Source organism: Phallusia mammillata, chromosome 8 (genome assembly GCF_965637545.1).
Source record: "Phallusia mammillata chromosome 8, kaPhaMamm4.hap1.1, whole genome shotgun sequence".
Taxonomy (NCBI): Eukaryota; Metazoa; Chordata; class Ascidiacea; order Phlebobranchia; family Ascidiidae; genus Phallusia; species Phallusia mammillata.
The window spans coordinates 2,404,869-2,423,241 of NC_137259.1; the positions used below are offsets into that span (position 1 = coordinate 2,404,869).

Below are 18,373 nucleotides of genomic sequence, written 5' to 3' on the forward strand. Positions count from 1 at the left end.
TAACCACAGAATATTCGCCCAAGTGTGTCTTGGTGACCTGTTTTGAAACATAAAGCTGGTTATTGATGCTTTTTGTAAAAAGAAATCAATTTTTTGAAAAACTTACGTTTGTAAAATGCATTAAGACTTTGTTTTTAATTCCATCAGTCAGATAGTAAATGTTGTTAATTTGTTTACCTGGAAACATAGTAATTGTTAATATGTGTCCTACAAAAAACCATTAATAGCCCACTTCTTGTCCCATTAGGTTATTTGTTCGGAGTAAATGCGAAGTTGTACCTTGTTTAAAACCGGTAATTGCATCTGACCCAGACAATGCGGGGTTTGACTGAAAAGTTATTTCAACAAAATTTTGCTGATACAAGGTCACGTTGTAATACATGAAGCTGTTGTTTCGAACTTGAGGTGGGACTGTGAGATAGAAATCAAAGAAACATATAATACGATGTTTATGTGAAAGTTTTCAAAACGGCCCACATACATTGGACGTTGAGTTTAATTGATTTTGTTTCCACCTGTTGTTTGTCACGTGATGTTTGTTGACACGTCACGAGGCTATTGTGGTGTGATGACGTCACAGTGATATTTGCCCACGCAAACTAAACGCATCAAATGATTGTCACACCATAGTACTTAGGTTTGTTTTCTAAGACAACTAGATACCTCGTCCCCAAAGTAAGTTATATTTTTGGATGTCATCAATACATTTGTCATATCGGAGTTAAAGAGATCACAAAACAACAAAACGTTTGAGTATTGCCTGAATGTTTGATTGTAAGCAGGGTTGTTCAAATCCACAAAGTTGCCTAAAAAATAATTTAAGACATAAACACAACCACAAACATTAGGTAACCTTGTTTTACCTTTATAACATTTTAAGTCGGGTTCGTTCCATTGTGCAAACCTGTTGCAAAATATTTTTTCTCTGCGTCGTTTTGCTGTGGAATTTTCCATAAATACCGAGTTGTTGCATTGCACAGTGGCTGTGCTGAGAAAACTTCGACCGTTTGATACATAATGCAAATTTGTCGAGTGTGGACAATCTGTGGACAAATGTTGCACAAATAGGATTAAATCATACTCATGTTTTTTAAATCATACTCATGTCATCAGAAAGTTTACTAACTTACATTTAAACGAGAGTATAGGAGTTGGGTGAAATAACAACGACTCCCCAAAAATGTTTTTTACTGTGAAGTTGATAGCATATCCATCGTATGCTGATGCATTAGTCAATACAAATTTTGCAACAATAGAGTTTGATGATTGGATTGATTGAAAGACAAAAGGTGGGTTGTGATCAACCTTTGAAAGACTGTTTTCGAAAATGACATACCAAGTCACAAAGTTGGACTTGTTGTTATACATGTTTAAGGAAATGACCGAATAACTGCCTGGTTCGTAGTTTGTAAACGAAAGATTAAAACTAATATTTGAGACACCAACTGCCCACTGGAAGGATGGATTGGCAAAATGCATTGAAACTTTGCGAGCGTCAGCCCCTAAAATAAAGTAGTCTCATGAAAGCATCACACTTTTGTCACAAAACTTGTTTTGAAAACATTTTAGCCAATTTGTTTTGCCATTTGCCAGTTTTTTTAAAAAAACTTATTTACAATATAGTGCACACAAACAAAATAAATGTGTCATTTCTTACCGCATATTTTGTAATTCTGCAAAACCAAAAATGCTACGATAACCAAAAGGCCTTGATAACGACCCATATTGCAGAATAGACTTCACCACACAACAATGCACAATTGATATGCTGTAAATATAATGAACTGCTTGTTTTGCATTGAACTGGAGGTGAACAAACCACCTCCACATATTGCAGCTACACATATTATCGAAATAGAAAGATGCGTTAGTTTCTTATCGACATTGTAGTACGTCGTTACTATGTGTCTCTCGTGGCTGTTGGCTTGTTATGTCGCTATTTTAAAACAAACAATTCGTCTTTGCTTACCTATTCAGATTGTATACTACGACTTACTTACAGCTTCTTGTTTTATAGTTTACATCTGTACAGTTCACCACTTCTTGACACCTGTGACAAGCCTCGCCAATCGATTGAATTATTCGTTTTTGATTTGGACCAAAAGGTGTGTACTTGTTTTTATTTGTGTTGGTTGGTACTAAACTTACGACATAGTTAGCAGTAAGGCACTAAAACATAAAATTACCAAAACCTCGTAGATCTCAAAGTGTCCCAAATGCCTTTATATGAGAACGGTTGACAATTTACTTTGGTCCGAATTCACTTAAATTTCACTTTCTAAACTGCCAATCGGGCACTTATATTTAGCGGATGTGTTTGTAGGCTAAATGTTATTTTTATTTTAGAAAAAATGTTTGAACAAAAGCATGAGGAATCAACACCTGGCATATAAAAAAACACATTTCCATGAAAAAAGTCTCGCATATAGAACACAAAAGTTTTCGTTTAAACAATAGCAACAACATAGAATGATACACACTGACAACGTTCAATCGTTTAGGATCGTAGGGGTTTGAAATTAGGTCAAGGGTCGTTAAACAACGATTCGTAACAAACTAATTATCGGAACGCGCAAACGCACAACATAAAGCAGACTGAATACAACTACTATCACTCCTTAGAGAAACCAATTGCGATTAAAAATGTTTCACAGTATAATTTGGCTACATTACTAATACACCATGTTATGTCATGTTGTGTCATGGTAAAAGTTTGATAGTTTGCTTGTACCTGAAACCTGTAAGCAAAGTGATGTTTGTCTTAAACTGGTTCGTAGAGCAAATAAGTTTCTCTCATGATTCGAATTAATGTGTAATCTCATACGGAGAACTTTCTCTATTCACGTTAGGTTGAATGTTCTCGTATTGACTCTTATTGGTTGATCGGTTCCTTGCAAGATGTCTTGTATCTTGGAGTCTGGAAAATCACAGATGAGCGGTAATTATGCTTGTTAGTTCTTTCATTTACAGCTAATGTCTAAAAATATGATGTTAGGTTTTCACGGGATTTTATATGTTGTTGTTTTTAAACGATTATTTCAAACATTGGATTCTTGCAACTACAACACACTATGCAAAAAAGAATTACAATAAACCTCGGTTAATCAAGGCCCGTTTGGACCAAAAAATGTCCGGACAAACAAATGTTGATTAGATAAAGTCTTCCCTCTTTTCAAATCATTTGTACCTCATTTTATGTCTAAATTATACAAAGACTCGGATCAACCGAATCCAGTTTAACCAAGGTTTACTGTATTACAATATCCAATAAAAGAAAGTAGGTGTTGTTAAGTCTGAAGATATTGCTTTACCTTTTTGCAGAAACTGCTTCCTCATTTGAATAAATGTGATTTTGGTTTGGTGCTTTATCTGAGAAAAAACGTACATAATTTTTTTATCAACCTAAATTAAATCATCAAAACAACCCAAACCTTGACTTTTGTTTCCATGACAACGCTGCCTCGCCATCATAATTGCCAGAGTCATGGCAATAACGCTGACACAGCATAATAACACAGCAAGTGCGATAACTGTTTGGGAATTTTCTTTTAAGGTGTTAACGCCTGTTGGGCTTGTTTGATAGTTATCGGGAAAATCCGTGTGGGATTGTTCGTCAAGTGTGTCAACTTCATGATTAATTGATGTGTTTGACTGGCTGCTGTTGTGACCATTTAAAAGCTCTTCAACGCCTTTTATCCACACATGCACTTTGAAAGTCTCGTTGAATGGTTTTGGCGACTTTATAATCACAGAATATTCGCCCAGGTGTGTCTCGGTCACCTTTTTTTAAAAAAAATGAATCTGGTGATGCTTTTATGGAGAAAGAAACTGAAATTCGAAAACTTACATTTGTAAAATTCATGATGACTTTGTTTTCAATCCCATCAGTCAGATAGTAAATGTTGTTATTTTTTTTACCTGAAAACATAGTTAGTGTTAAAATGTGTCCTACAAAAACCAATAATTGCCCTCTTCTTGTCCCATTAGGTTGAACGAAACCTTATTCGAGCAAAAAAGACTTTACCTTGTTTAAAACTGGTTACTGCATCTGATCCAGACAATGCGGGATTTGATTGAAAAGTTATTTTAACATAATTTTGCTGATACAAGTTCACGTTGTAATACACGAAGCTGTTGTTTTCAATTTGAGGTGGAACTGTGAGATAGAAATCATACTTAATAGCATACGATGTTTATAGCAATGTATTTTAAAACGACCTACTCACATTGGACGTCAAGTTTTATTGATTTAGTTTCAACCTGTTGTTTGTCATGTGATGTTTGTTGACACATCACGAGGCTATTATGATGCGATGACGTCACAGTGATATCTGCCCACGCAAACTAAACACACCAAATGATTGTGACATCATAGTAAGGTTTGTTTTGTAAGACAACTCAGATACCTCGTGTCCAAAGTAAGTTATATTATTAGATGTCATCAATACACTTGTCATATCGGAGTTAAAGAGATCACAAAACATCAAAACGTTTGAGTATTGCCTGAATGTTTGATTGTGAGCAGGGTTGTTCACATCCACAAAGTTTCCTAAAAGAATAATTAAGACTTAAACATTTACACCAATGTTAAGTAATGTGATTTTGTGTTACCTTCATAACATTTCAAGTCGGGTTCGTTCCATTGTGCAAACCTGTTGCAAAATATATTTTCTCTGCGTCCTTTTACTGTAGAATTTTTTTTAACACTGAGTTTTTGCATTGCACAGTAGCAGTGTTGTCAAAACTCCGACCGTTTGATACATAGTGCAAATTTGTCAATTGTGGACAATCTGTGGACAAATGTTGCACAAATGGTATTAAATCAAACTTGTGTTTTTCTTTTCACTTAACTTACATTTAAACGAGAACATTGGAGTTGGATGGACTAACAATCTCAACACGGCCTGGCTTGCTACTGTGAAATTGATAGCATATCCATCGTATGCTGATGCATTAGTCAACACAAAATTTGCAAAAAAAGAGTTTGATGATTGGTTTGTTGACTGTAAGACCAAGGGTGGGTGGCTATTAACGGCAGATTTGTTGTTGAGAACAAAGACGCTCCAAAATCCAAAGCTGGATTTTTTATTATACAAGATTATATCTATTGACCAAATTCTGCCTGGTTCGTAGTTTGCAAAAGAAAGATTGAAACTAATATTTGAGACACCAACTGCCCACTGGAAAGATGGATTGGCAAACTGCACTGAAAGATCGAAAGCGTCAGCCCCTGAAAAAAACGTGAAAGTTTCGCACTTTTGTAAAAAAAAACATATTTTGGAAATATAAGCCATTTATGTTTACCAATTTGCCACTTTTACAAAACCTCAATTACAGTAAAGTTGCCCACACAAACAAAATAAATATAAAATTTCTCACCACAAGTTTTGTAATTCTGTAAAATCAAAAAGACCATGGTGATCAATAAGCCTTGATAACAACCCATAATGCAGGAAGGGACTGCATCACACAACCATGCACAACCGATATACTGTAAGTCTAATGCAGAGGTTGTTTTTTAAGTAACCACCTACAGCACGCATTGCACCAACACATCTTACCGAAGTAGATAGATACGTCAGTTTCCTATCTATATCGCAATACTTCTTAATGTACACACCCCGTTGAACCTTTTGAATTTGGACCCCAAGGGTTAAAAAAGTTTCAAATGATATGCGCTTTATAATGACTTTTGAGTAACGCTTTTTTACAAGTCGAAAGTATGGTTTAACCAAAAAATATATGAATATTAGTTTGTGTAAATTTTCATTGCTCTAGAACCCAAAAGTGTATTTTTACGGGGTTATAACCCAGGACGCTTTCCGGGACGAATCCCGATCAAAGTTTGTTATGTCTGTATTTAAATTGGGCGCACCATATCATTCGGACAAGTTCCTGTTCAAAAGTTTTTAATGTAATTTAAATTGTGACGACTCAACTTTCTGTCGGCTTTGCCGCATTTCCATCTATAAACATTTAATAACCTTGTGTCTCTCGTGGCTGTAGGCGTGATATGTCGCTATTTGAAACTATACAGTTTCTATTTGCTTATCTATTCTGATTGTATATTACGGCTTATATATAGCTTCTTGTTTATAGTTACATCTCTGCAGTTCACCACTTTCTAACACCTGTGACAAGCTTCGGCAATCGATTGAATTATTCGTTTTTGATTTAGACCAAAAGGTGTGAAATTGTTTTTATTTGTGTTGGTTGGTACTAAACTTACGACATAGTTAGCAGCAAAGCACTAAAGGAAATTACCTAAACTTCGAAAATCTCACGGTGCCTAAATGCCTTCATATATAAACGGATGACAACCTACGTATAAAAACGAACGAATTAATCTCAAATTTAAATTCCACAAAGCCAATCTTGCACTTATATCCAGCGGAAGTGTTTGTAAATACCATAATTATTTCCATAAAACTTCCCAGAACATGATTAAATCTGATGGCTTATAAAACACACGTTTCCATCAAAATAAAAGCCATTCACCTAAGAATACAAAAGTTTTCTTTTCAACAATAGCAACAACATAGTATGGTATATAACTTATTTACAATGTTTAATTGTTTAAAATCATAAAGGTTGAAAAGGAACAGCAAACACCGTTTCATAAAAACAAAACAAAAATATTATCGAAACACACAATCGCATCACATAAAGTAGGTTGAATATAACCCCACTATCACTCCTTAAAGAAACTCTAATTGATGTTTAATCGAAGACATTCTTATGTCTCACAGTATAAGTTGGATACATTTCTGTTACACCATGTTGAAGCCATGTTATGTCATGGTAATTTGTTGATAATTTGCTTGTACCGAAAGATATGTTTGCCTTAAACTGGTTCAAAGCGGAAATTTGCCGACTCTCATGGTTCTAATTAACGTGTAATCTCATACAGAGAACTTTCTACATTCATGTTAGGTTGAATATTCTCGTATTGACTCTTATTAGTGGATCGGTTCTTTGCTAGATGTTCTGTATCTTGTTTCTGCCTGAAAAAACAAATTAAACTCAAATTTAGCTTGTTAGTTGTTTTGTTTACAACTAATTTCTGGAAATATACGGTTTTAAGTTTATTTATATGTTACTGTTTTCAAACGATTATTTCAAACATTGGATTCTTGCAAATACAGCACACTATATAGGGCACTATATAAAATACCATTTCAGTAAACCTCAGTTAATCCAGACCCGTTTTGACCAAAAAGTTTGTCCGGATAAACCGATGTCGATTAGTTAAAGCCTTACCACATTTCAAATCATTTGTACCTCAAGTTTGTTTAAATTATACGAAGATTCGGTTTAATCGAATCCAGTTTAACCGAGGTTTACTGCATTACAATACCCAATAATAGAAAGTAGAGGGCGTTAAGTCTGTGGATAATAATGCTTTACCTGTTTGCAGAAACTGCTTCCTCATTAGAATAAATGTGATTTATGTTTTGATTTGTAGCTTTATCTGAAAAGAAATTACATAATTTTTGATAAATATGAAATTTAAACATCGAAACAACCCAAACCTTGACTTTTGTATCCATGACAACGCTGCCTCGCCACCATAGTTGCCAGAGTCATGGCAAAAACGCTGACACAGCATAATAGCACAAGAAGTGCGATGACCGTTTGAGAATTGTCGTCAAATGTGTTAACTTCATGATTGACTGATGTGTTAACCTGATGATTGTTGTTAGTAATATTTGACAGTTCTTCGACACCTATAACCCACACATACACTTTGAAAATGTCATTAAACGGTTTCGGTGACTTTATAACCACAGAATATTCGCCCAAGTGTGTCTCGGTCACCTGTTTTGAAAGATAAAGCTGGCTATGTTTTTCTATGAAAAGACATTAAACCAAAAACTTACGTTTGCAAAATGTATGAAAACTTTGTTTTCAATCCCATTAGTCAGGTAGTAAATGTTGCTTATTTTTTTACCTAAAAATGTTTATGTTAGTATCTGACTTGCAGAAACCACGAAAAGTCTCCTTTTTGATCTATTAGGTTAGATTGAACGAGGCTCGAGCACAAATATTTTTCTTTACCTTGTTTAGAACCGGTTACTGCATCTGATCCAGATAATGCGGGGTTTGACTGAAAAGTTATTTCAACATAATTTTGCTGATACAATGTGACGTTGTAATACACGAAGCTGTTGTTTCGAATTTGAGGCGGAACTGTGAGATAGAAATCATACGATGACGGCATACGATGTTTATGGCAATGTATTTAAAATCGGCCCACTCACATAGCACGTTGAGTTTTATTGATTTTGTTTCAACCTGTTGGTTGTCACGTGACGTTTGTTGACAAGTCACGAGGCTGTTGTAGTGCGATGACGTCACAGTGATATTTGCCCACGCAAACTAAACACATCAATTAACTGTGACATCATAGTAAGGTATGTTTGGTAAGACAACTAACGTACCTTGTCTCCAATGTAAGTTTTGATCTCATAACTATTCTTGTCATAATACAGTCGAAAAGATCGCAAAATATCAACACACTTGTGTTTTGCCTGAATGTTTGATTGAAATTAGCGTTGTTTAAATCAACGAAGTTTCCTAAAAGAATAATTTAAGACATAAACACTATCACGAAAACAAGGTGAACTGATTTGTGTTACCTTGATAACATTTTAAGTCGGGTTTATTCCATTGTGCAAACCTGTTGCAAAATATTTTTTTCGTGCGACCCTTTACTGTGGAATTTTCTATAAACACTGAGTTTTTGCATTGTAGCAATGCTGCGAAAACTTCGACCATTTGATACATATTGCAAATTTGTCAAGTGTGAACAATCTGTGGACAAATGCACAAATAGGATTGAATAATAATCATAACAATTTCTTGGAAAATGCACTTAACTTACATTTAAACGAGAGTTTCGAAATTAAATGAACAAACAACTGCTTACCATTAGGTATTTTTTGTACCGTGGCATTTATGGCATATCCATCGTATGCTGATGCATTAGTCAAAACAAAATTTGCCAAAAAAGATTTTGAAGATGGGATTGTTTGCAAGACCAAAGGTGGCTTGTAATAAACCTTTGTACGGTAGTTTTGAAATATGACAAACAGCATCTTAAAGCTGGATTTGTTGTTGTACATGTTTAAAAAAAATGGTCCATATACTGTCTGGTTCGTAGTTTGTAAAAGAAAGACTAAAACTAATATTTAAGACACCAACTGCCCACTGGAAGGATGGATTAGCAAACTGCACTTAAAAGTTGTAAGCGTCAGCTCCTGAAATAAAGTAGTCCAATAAAATCATCATTTTAAAAAAGAAATACGAACCTTAGTTAAAAAATACGGTAAAAAAGCTACACCGAAGTAAAATTCGGGGTAGACACCGCTTACTTCCTTACAGCCACGTAAGGGAAAGAACTACCGCTGTCCTTCGTGCGCATTAAATATGTATTGCGTGTATTATTGTACGTATTTCTAAAAGCATCATTTATCGAAAATTTATGTTTATGTACTTGTAAACTACGTTAACCTTAGATATATTTGATAAGACCTCTTGATAATGTTTGCATATCTCTCTTTTTTACATTAATCCAATACGTTAAAATCAATTAAGTCGCACTATGTTGTTGTTTCAAACCTTTTTAGTTATTTATTGAAGGATAAACAAGCCCTTTTGTTTTATGGAGGCGACAAGATAAGTTTTTATCGGCCGGTCGTCACATGTTGAGGCGGGGAGGGGCCTCTAAAACAAAAAGAAAAGTTGTGCACACAATAAAATAAACATAAAATTACTCACCACAAATTTTGTAATTCTGCAAACCTAAAAAGACCACGATGACCAAAAAGCCTTGATAGAAACCCATAATGCAGAAAAGTCTTTACAAACACTTTACAACATTGCACAACTGATGAGCTGCGTGTCTAACGAATTAAGAGTTGTTTTCTAAGTAACCACCTACGGCACTTATTGTACCTACACATCTTACCGAAATAGATAGATACGTCAGATTCTTATGTACATCGCAATATATTACGCAGGTCCAGACAAACCTACGCAAAATAAATTGTTGTTTAAAAATGTAAGGGTTTGAAGATATGCGCGTTGAAGTAGCTTTCAAATGAACGATTTATTACAAGTACGAAAGTATAGTTTAATCAAAAAACATTTGATTGATTAATTTGTGTAAATTTGTTATTCCTCCAGAAACCCAAGTGTTTCGGTGCGTCCTGTTTTGTTTGTAAGTCTGCACTGTTACATTCATTTATTGTTGCATTTTTATGTCATTTAAAAAAATCAAAATTGTTTTTTTTTTTTTTTTTTTTTTTTTTTTTTTTCACGGGGTTCGAACCCAGGACTCTCCCGGGGACGAATCCCGATCAGGGTTTATTATGTCTGTATATGGGTCAGGCTTTTGACCTATTAAGTAAATTGCTCCACCATGTGTCGACCTTGCTACATTTCCATTTTTATTCGCAATTCATGTGTCTCCCTGGCTCTAGGCGTGATATGTCGCTGTTTAAAACTATACAATTGATATTTGCTTACCTATTTTGATTGTATCTTTACAGCTTATTTATAGTTTCGAATATAATAGTTTACATTTCTACAGTTTACCACTTTTTGACACCTGTGAGAAGCCTCGGCGAACGATTGAATTATTCGTTTTTGATTTGGACCAAAAGGTGTGTGTTTGTTTATATTCGTCTTAGTTGGTACTAAACTTACGACATAATTGGCAGTAAGGCACTAAAACATAAAATTACCAAAATCTCATCAATCTTAAAGTGCCCTTAATGTCTTTATATAAGAACGGGTGACAATTTACTTTAGTCCGAATTCACTTAAATTTCACTTTCAAACCCGCCAGGCGAGCATTTCTAGCGGATGTGTTTGTGTTATTTTTATTTTCGAAAAACTTTTTTGAACAAAAACATGACGAAATCTAACACCTGGCATATAAAACACACATTTCCATGAAAAAGTCTCTCATATGAAACACAAAACTTTTCATTTCAACAATAGCAACAACATAGAATGATACACACTGACAATTTTCAATCGTTTAAGATGGTAGGGGTTTGAAATTAGTTCAAGGGTCGTCAAACACCGGTTTGTAAAAAAATAATTTTAGGAACGCATCAACGCACAGCATAAAGATGACTGAATATAACTACTATCACTCCTTAGAGAAATCCTCATTGCGATTAACAATATTTCACAGTATAGTTTGGCTACATTCCATATACACCATGTTAAAGCCATGTCCAACTCATTTTGTTTCATGTTATGTCTAGTTGTGTCATGTTGTGTCATGTTATGTCATGTTGTGTCATAGTAAAAGTTTGATAATTTGCTTTTACCGGAAGCCTGTCAGCAAAGTAATGTTTGTCTTAAACTGGTTCGTTGCACAAAGAAGTTTCTCTCATGGTTCTAATTAACGTGTAATCTCATACGGAGAACTTTCTACAGTCATGTTAGGTTGAATATTCTCGTATTGACTCTTATTGGTTGATCGGTTCCTTGCAAGATGTTGTTTATCTTGTAGTCTAAAAATAATCACAGATGAACTTTAGTTTAGCTAGTTAGTTGTTTTGTTTACAGTTAATGTCTAAAAGTATGTTGTTAGGTTTTTACGGGGTTTTATATGTCACTTTTTTCAAACGATTTATTTTTTTCAAAAATGAGATTTTGAAAAGCAAATATAACACACTATATCAAATAGAATTACAGTAAACCTCGGTTAACCCAGAACCGTTTGGACCAACAAATTTGTCCGAATAAACCAATGTTGATTAGTTAAAGCAGGGGTGGCCAACCTTCTACATACCATTCGCCAACTTTTTAACATACTGTGTTGGATGCGCCTTAAATGTCTCGTAACCCCACCTTCTATGACTACATCTTGTATATAGAGAGAAAGAGAAAGAAACAACTTTTGCATGAGAAGGATAGTAATAAGAAATAAGAATAGTGGAAATAAAGATATGTTTGAATAATGTTGTGCATGATATATATATATATATATATATATATATATAATTAATAGGGCTGGCTTGCTTTATTTATTTATTAGTTTATTAATTTGATTTCCATGGTTATCAAAAGAAGGCAATGCGCCAAAGGTTGGCCTCCACTGAGTTAAAGCCTTACCACATTTCAAGTCATTTGTACCGCAAGTTTTGTGTCAATTATAAAAGATTCGGAATGACCGAATCCAATTTAATCGAGACTTACTGTATTACAAAACCCAATTAAAGAAAAGAAATGGTTAAATGTAAACATAATATTGCTTGACCTGTTTGCAGAAACTGCTTCCTCGTTAGAATAAATGTGATTTGTGTTTTGGTTTGTTGCTTTATCTGAGAAAAAAAAACTTACATGATATTTTTTATCAAACTCCAATTTAAATATCAAAACTACCCAAACCTTGACTTTCGTATCCATGACAACGCTGCCTCGCCATCATAATTGCCAGAGTCATGGCAATTACGCTGACACAGCATAATAACACACCAAGTGCGATAACTGTTTGGGAATTGTCAAATGTGCTAAATGCGTCAACTTCATGATTGATTGGTTTGTTAGACTGGTTAAAGTTAGTATTATTTGACAATTCCTCGACACCTATAACCCACACATACACTTTGAAAATGTCGTTAAAAGGTTTCGGCGACTTTATAACCACAGAATATTCGCCCAAGTGTGTCTCAGTCACCTGTTTTGAAAGGTAAAGCTGGTTATTGATGCTTTTTTTGTGAAAAGAAATCAAATTTTTGAAAAACTTACGTTTGTAAAATCTATAATGACTTTGTTTTCAATCCCATCAGTCAGATAGTAAATGCTGTTAACTTTTTTACCTGGAAACATAGTTATTGTTAATATGTGTTTTGCGAAAACCATCAATAGCCAACTTCTTGTCCCATTACAATGTACTAAAGTTTAGTCACCAAACATATATTTGGTCGGAGTAAAAACGAAGTTGCACCTTGTTTAAAACCGGTTACCGCATCTGATCTAGACAATACGGGGTTTGACTGGAAAGTGTATTCAACATAATTTTGCTGATACAAGGTCACGTTGTAATACACGAAGCTGTTGTTTCGAATTTGAGGTGGAACTGCAAGATAGAAATCATGATTCATGTCATACGATGTTTATGGCAATGTTTTTTAAATTCGACCCACTTACATTGGGCGTTGAGTTTTACCGATTTAGTTTCAACCTGCTGTTTGTCACGTGATGTTTGTTGACACGTCACAAGGCTATTGTGGTGGGGTGACGTCACAGTGATATTTGCCCACGCAAACTAAACACATTAGATAATTGTGACATCATAAGCTTTGTTTTATAAGATAACTAACATACCTCGTGCCCAAAGTAAGTTATACTATTGAATGTCATCAATACGCTTGTCATATCGGAGTTAAAGAGATCACAAAACAGCAAAACGTTTGCGTATTGCCTGAATGTTTGATTGTAAGCAGGGTTGTTTAAATCCACAAAATTTCCTAAAAGAATAATTTGAAACATTAACCCCTTGACGAAAATGAGGTGAACTGATTTAGTATTACCTTTGTAACATTTTAAGTCGGGCTCATTCCATTTTGCAAACCTGTTGCAAAATATTTTTTCTCTGCGACCTTTTACTATAGAATTTTCTACGAACACTGAGTTGTTGCATTGTACAGTGGCAAAACTGGCAAAACTTCGATCGGTTGGTACATAATGTTTGTCTTGCATATTTGTCAAGTGTGGACAATCTGTGGACGAATGTTGCACAAATAATATTAAAGAAAACTCATGTTAGATTTTGTCAAGAAAAAAATTGTAAGAGAAAGTTGATTGTTTACTTAACTCACATTTAAACGAGAGTTCCAGAGTTGAATGAACCAATCGCGCCCAGCTTATATCTCGTACTATAAAATTGATAGCATATCTATCGTATGCTGATGCATTAGTCAGTACAAAATTTGCTAGAAAAGTGTTGGATGATTGGTTTGTTGATTGCAAAGCCAAAGGTGGATTGGGATAAACTTTTGAACGGTTGTTGCGTAATTCGACATACCCCAGCCAAAAGTTGGATTTGTTGAAGTATATTTCCATGAAAATGTACTTAACTTTGTCTGATTCGTAATTTGTGAAGGAAAGATTGAAACTAATGTTTGAGACACCAACCGCCCATTGAAGTGATGGATTGGCAAATTGCACTGAAACGTTGTAATCGTCAACCCCTGCAAAAAACGTAGTTCCATGAATACCTCACAATTATCAAAAATGACTATTTTATAAACATCAGCCAATTATGTTTTGCAATTTGCTATTTTAACAAAACTCAATTACAGTAAAGTGCACACAAACAAAATAAAGATAAAATTTCTTACCACATATTTGGTAATTCTGCAAAACCAAAACGACCACAATAACCAATAAGCCTTGATAACAACCCATAGTGCAGAATACGACTTCACTTCGCAACACTTCAAAACTAATAAGCTGTAAGTCTAATGTAGAGATTTGTTTTCTAAGTAAACCACCTCCACCTATTGCACGTACACATCTTGGCGAAACAGAAAGTTGTACGTCAATCGACACATCAATTTCCTATCGACATTGCAATATGTCATCACAATGTAGACCCAGTTATAAACCGCTGTGTGAAAAATATAACTTTTAAATGATATGCGCGCTAACATAACTTTTGAATGTACCAACGCCGTTCTGGTACATAGTTTGTAAAAGACAGATTAAAACTAATGTTTGAGACACCAACTGCCCACTGGAAGGATGGATTGGCAAACTGCACTGAAAAGTTGCGAAGGTCAACGCCTGAAATAACGTAATTTCATGAAATTATCACACTTTTGTCACAAAACTTGTTTTGGAAACATTTTAGCCAATTTGTTTTGCCATTTGCCAGTTTAACAAAAACTTATGTACAATAAAGTGCACACAAACAAAATAAATATAAAATTTCTTACCGCATGTATTGTAATTCTGCAAAACCAAAAAAATCACGATGAATAATAAGACTTGATAACAACGCATAATGCAGAAAAGACTTTACTACACCACAATGCACAACTAATATGCTGTAAGTCTAATGAAGAGCTTGTTTTACATTGAACTGGAGGTGAATAAACCACCTCCGCCTATTGCAGCTATACTTATATAATCAAAATAGAAAGATGTACGTCAGTTTCTTATCTACATTGCAATATGTCATTACTATGCAGACCCAGTTGAAACCTACGCATAAAAAAACGTTGTTCAACATTATAAGTTTTAAATGATATGCGCTTTAACTTGACTTTTGAATACACGCTTTTATACGACAGAATAGTTTAACCAAAAAACATTTGAATATTAATTTGTTTAAATTCGTCATTGCCCTAGAACCAAAAAGTTTCGGTGCGTTGTGTTTTATTTGTTTTGTTTTTAAGTCTGCCCTGTTACAGCCATCTCATATTACAGTTATTTTGACATTTATAAATATAAAAATTGAAGTATATTTTTCACGGGGTTAGAACCCAGGACGCTCCCGGGGACGAATCCCAATCAAGTTTTTTTATGTCTGTATTTAGGTCAGGCGGATTTGTTTTTAAGTTTGAATTGTTCACCTTTTGCCTCTCGTGGCTATAGGCGTGATATGTCGCTATTTAAAACTGTACAATTCCTATTTGCTTATCTATTCTGATTGTATATTACCGCTTATATATAGCATCTTGTTTTAGTTTACATCTCTGCAGTTCACCACTTTCTAACACCTGTGACAAGCCTCGGCAATCGATTGAATTATTCGTTTTTGATTTGGACCAAAAGGTGTTTAATCGTTTTTATTCATGTTGCTTGGTACATAACTTACGACATAGTTAGCAACAATTAAGGAACTAAAGGAAATTACCGAAACGTCGTAAATCTCACAGTGCTCTAAATTCCTTTATATAGGAAAGGATGACAACTTACCTTTGTCCGAATCCGGTTTAAATTCAACTTCTGAAAAAGACAATCTTGCAATTATATCAAGCGGAAATGCTTTTGAATTCTATTTTTGTTTTCGAAAAGCTTCCTGAGACATAAACATAATAAAATCTAACACTTGGCTTGTAAAACACACTTCCATCAAAACAAAAGTCTTTCATTTTTGGAACACGAATTTTTTTCTTTTCAGCAATAGCAACAACATAGTATGGTATATATTTACAATGTTTAATTGTTTAAAATCATAAAGGTTGAAAAGGGACAGCAAACACCGTTTCATAAAAACAAAACAAAAATATTATCGAAACACACAATCGCATCACATAAAGTAGGTTGAATATAACCCCACTATCACTCCTTAAAGAAACTCTAATTGATGTTTAATTGAAAACATTCTTATGTCTCACAGTATAAGTTGGATACATTTCTGTTACACCGTGTTGAAGCCATGTTATGTCATGGTGACGTGTTGATAATTTGCTTGTACCGAAAGTGATGTTTGTCTTAAACTGGTTCGTAGCGGAAAGAACTCTCATGGTTCGAATTAATGTGATATCTCATACGGAAAACTTTCTCTGTTCATGTTAGGTTGGATGTTCTCGTATTGACTCTTATTGGTTGATCGGTTCCTTGCTGGATGTTGCTTATCTTGTTGCTGCCTGAAAAAACAAATTAAACTCAAATTTAGCTTGTTTGTTGTTTTGTTTACAACTAATTTCTGGAAATATACGGTTTTAAGTTTATTTACATGTTACTGTTTTCAAACGATTATTTCAAACATTGGATTCTTGCAAATACAGCACACTATATAGGGCACTATATAAAATACCATTTCAGTAAACCTCAGTTAATCCAGACCCGTTTTGACCAAAAAGTTTGTCCGGATAAACCAATGTTGATTATTTAAAGCCTTACCACATTTCAAATCATTTGTACCTCAAGTTTGTTTAAATTATACGAAGATTCGGTTTAATCGAATCCAGTTTAACCGAGGTTTACTGCATTACAATACCCAATAATAGAAAGTAGAGGGCGTTAAGTCTGTGGATAATAATGCATTACCTGTTTGCAGAAACGGCTTCCTCATTAGAATAAATGTGATTTATGTTTTGATTTGTTTCTTTATCTGAAAAGAAATTACATAATTTTTGATAAATATGAAATTTAAACACCGAAACAACCCAAACCTTGACTTTTGTATCCATGACAACGCTGCCTCGCCACCATAGTTGCCAGAGTCATGGCAATAACGCTGACACAGCATAATAGCACAAGAAGTGCGATAACTGTTTGGGAATAGTCAAATGTGTGTACTCCATAAATAATTGATTTGTTGCACTGATGATTGGCATTAGTATTATTTGGCAGTTCCCAGACGCTTATAACCCACACGTGTACTTTGAAAGTGTCGTTAAACGGTTTCGGTGACTTTATAACCACAGAATATTCGCCCAAGTGTGTCTCGGTTACCTGTTTTGAAAGATATAGCTTGTTATGTTTTTCTGTGAAAAGAAATTGATATTCCAAAACTTACGTTTGTAAAATGTATGAAAACTTTGTTTTCAATCCCATTAGTCAGGTAGTAAATGTTGCTTGTTTTTTCACCTAAAAAATGTTTAATGTTAGTATTTGACTTGCAGAAACCACGAATAGTCTCCTTTTTGATCTATTAGGTTAGATTGAACGAGGCTCGAGCAAAAATATTTTTCTTTACCTTGTTTAAAACCGGTTACTGCATCTGATCCAGACAATACGGGGTTTGACTGAAAAGTTACTTCAACATAATTTTGCTGATACAAGTTCACGTTGTGATACACGAAGCTGTTGTTACGTAATTGAGGTGGAACTGCAAGATAGAAATCATACGATGACGGCATACGATGTTTATGGCAATGTATTTAAACCGGCCCACTCACATTGGACGTTGAGTTTTATCGATTTAGTTTCAACCTGTTGGTTGTCACGTGATGTTAGCTGACAGGTCACGAGGCTGTTGTGGTGCGATGACGTCACAGTAATATTTGCCCACGCAAACTAAAGACATCAAATAAATGTGAAACCATAGTAAGATCTGTTTGGTAAGACAACCAACATACCCTTTGTCCAATGTAAGTAGTAGTTTTTGATCTCATAACTATTCATATTAGAGTCAAAAAGATCGCAAAAAAACAAGACACTTGCGTTTTGCCTGACTGTTTGATGGAAAGTAGCGTTGTTTAAATCAACAAAGTTTCCTAAAAGAATAATTTGAAACATTAACCCCTTCACGAAAATAAGGTGAACTAATTTTTGTTACCTTCATAACATTTTAAGTCGGTTTCATTCCATTTTGCAAACCTGTTGCAAATTAAGTTTTCCATGCGACCTTTTACTGTAGAATTTTCTATAAACACCGTTTTGTTGCATTGCA

The 18,373-nt window shown here is 34.4% G+C and overlaps 1 protein-coding gene across 2 annotated transcripts in view; it reads left to right on the forward strand.

Moving 5' to 3' along the window:
- The window catches only part of LOC145203988 (replication factor C subunit 3-like), a 62,667-nt gene extending 46,899 nt beyond the window's left edge, over nucleotides 1-15,768 (forward strand). The window contains exons 9-11 of one of the 2 annotated variants that reach the window (XR_013853433.1): nucleotides 2,018-2,105; nucleotides 2,850-2,938; nucleotides 3,988-4,144. The gene's annotated coding sequence lies outside the window, so the exon portion shown is untranslated. Of the gene's footprint in view, nucleotides 1-2,017; nucleotides 2,106-2,849; nucleotides 2,939-3,987; nucleotides 4,145-15,716 lie in introns of those variants that run through there. The other variant, XR_013853434.1, reaches the window with a different exon arrangement.
- Nucleotides 15,769-18,373: the final 2,605 nt, after the last annotated feature.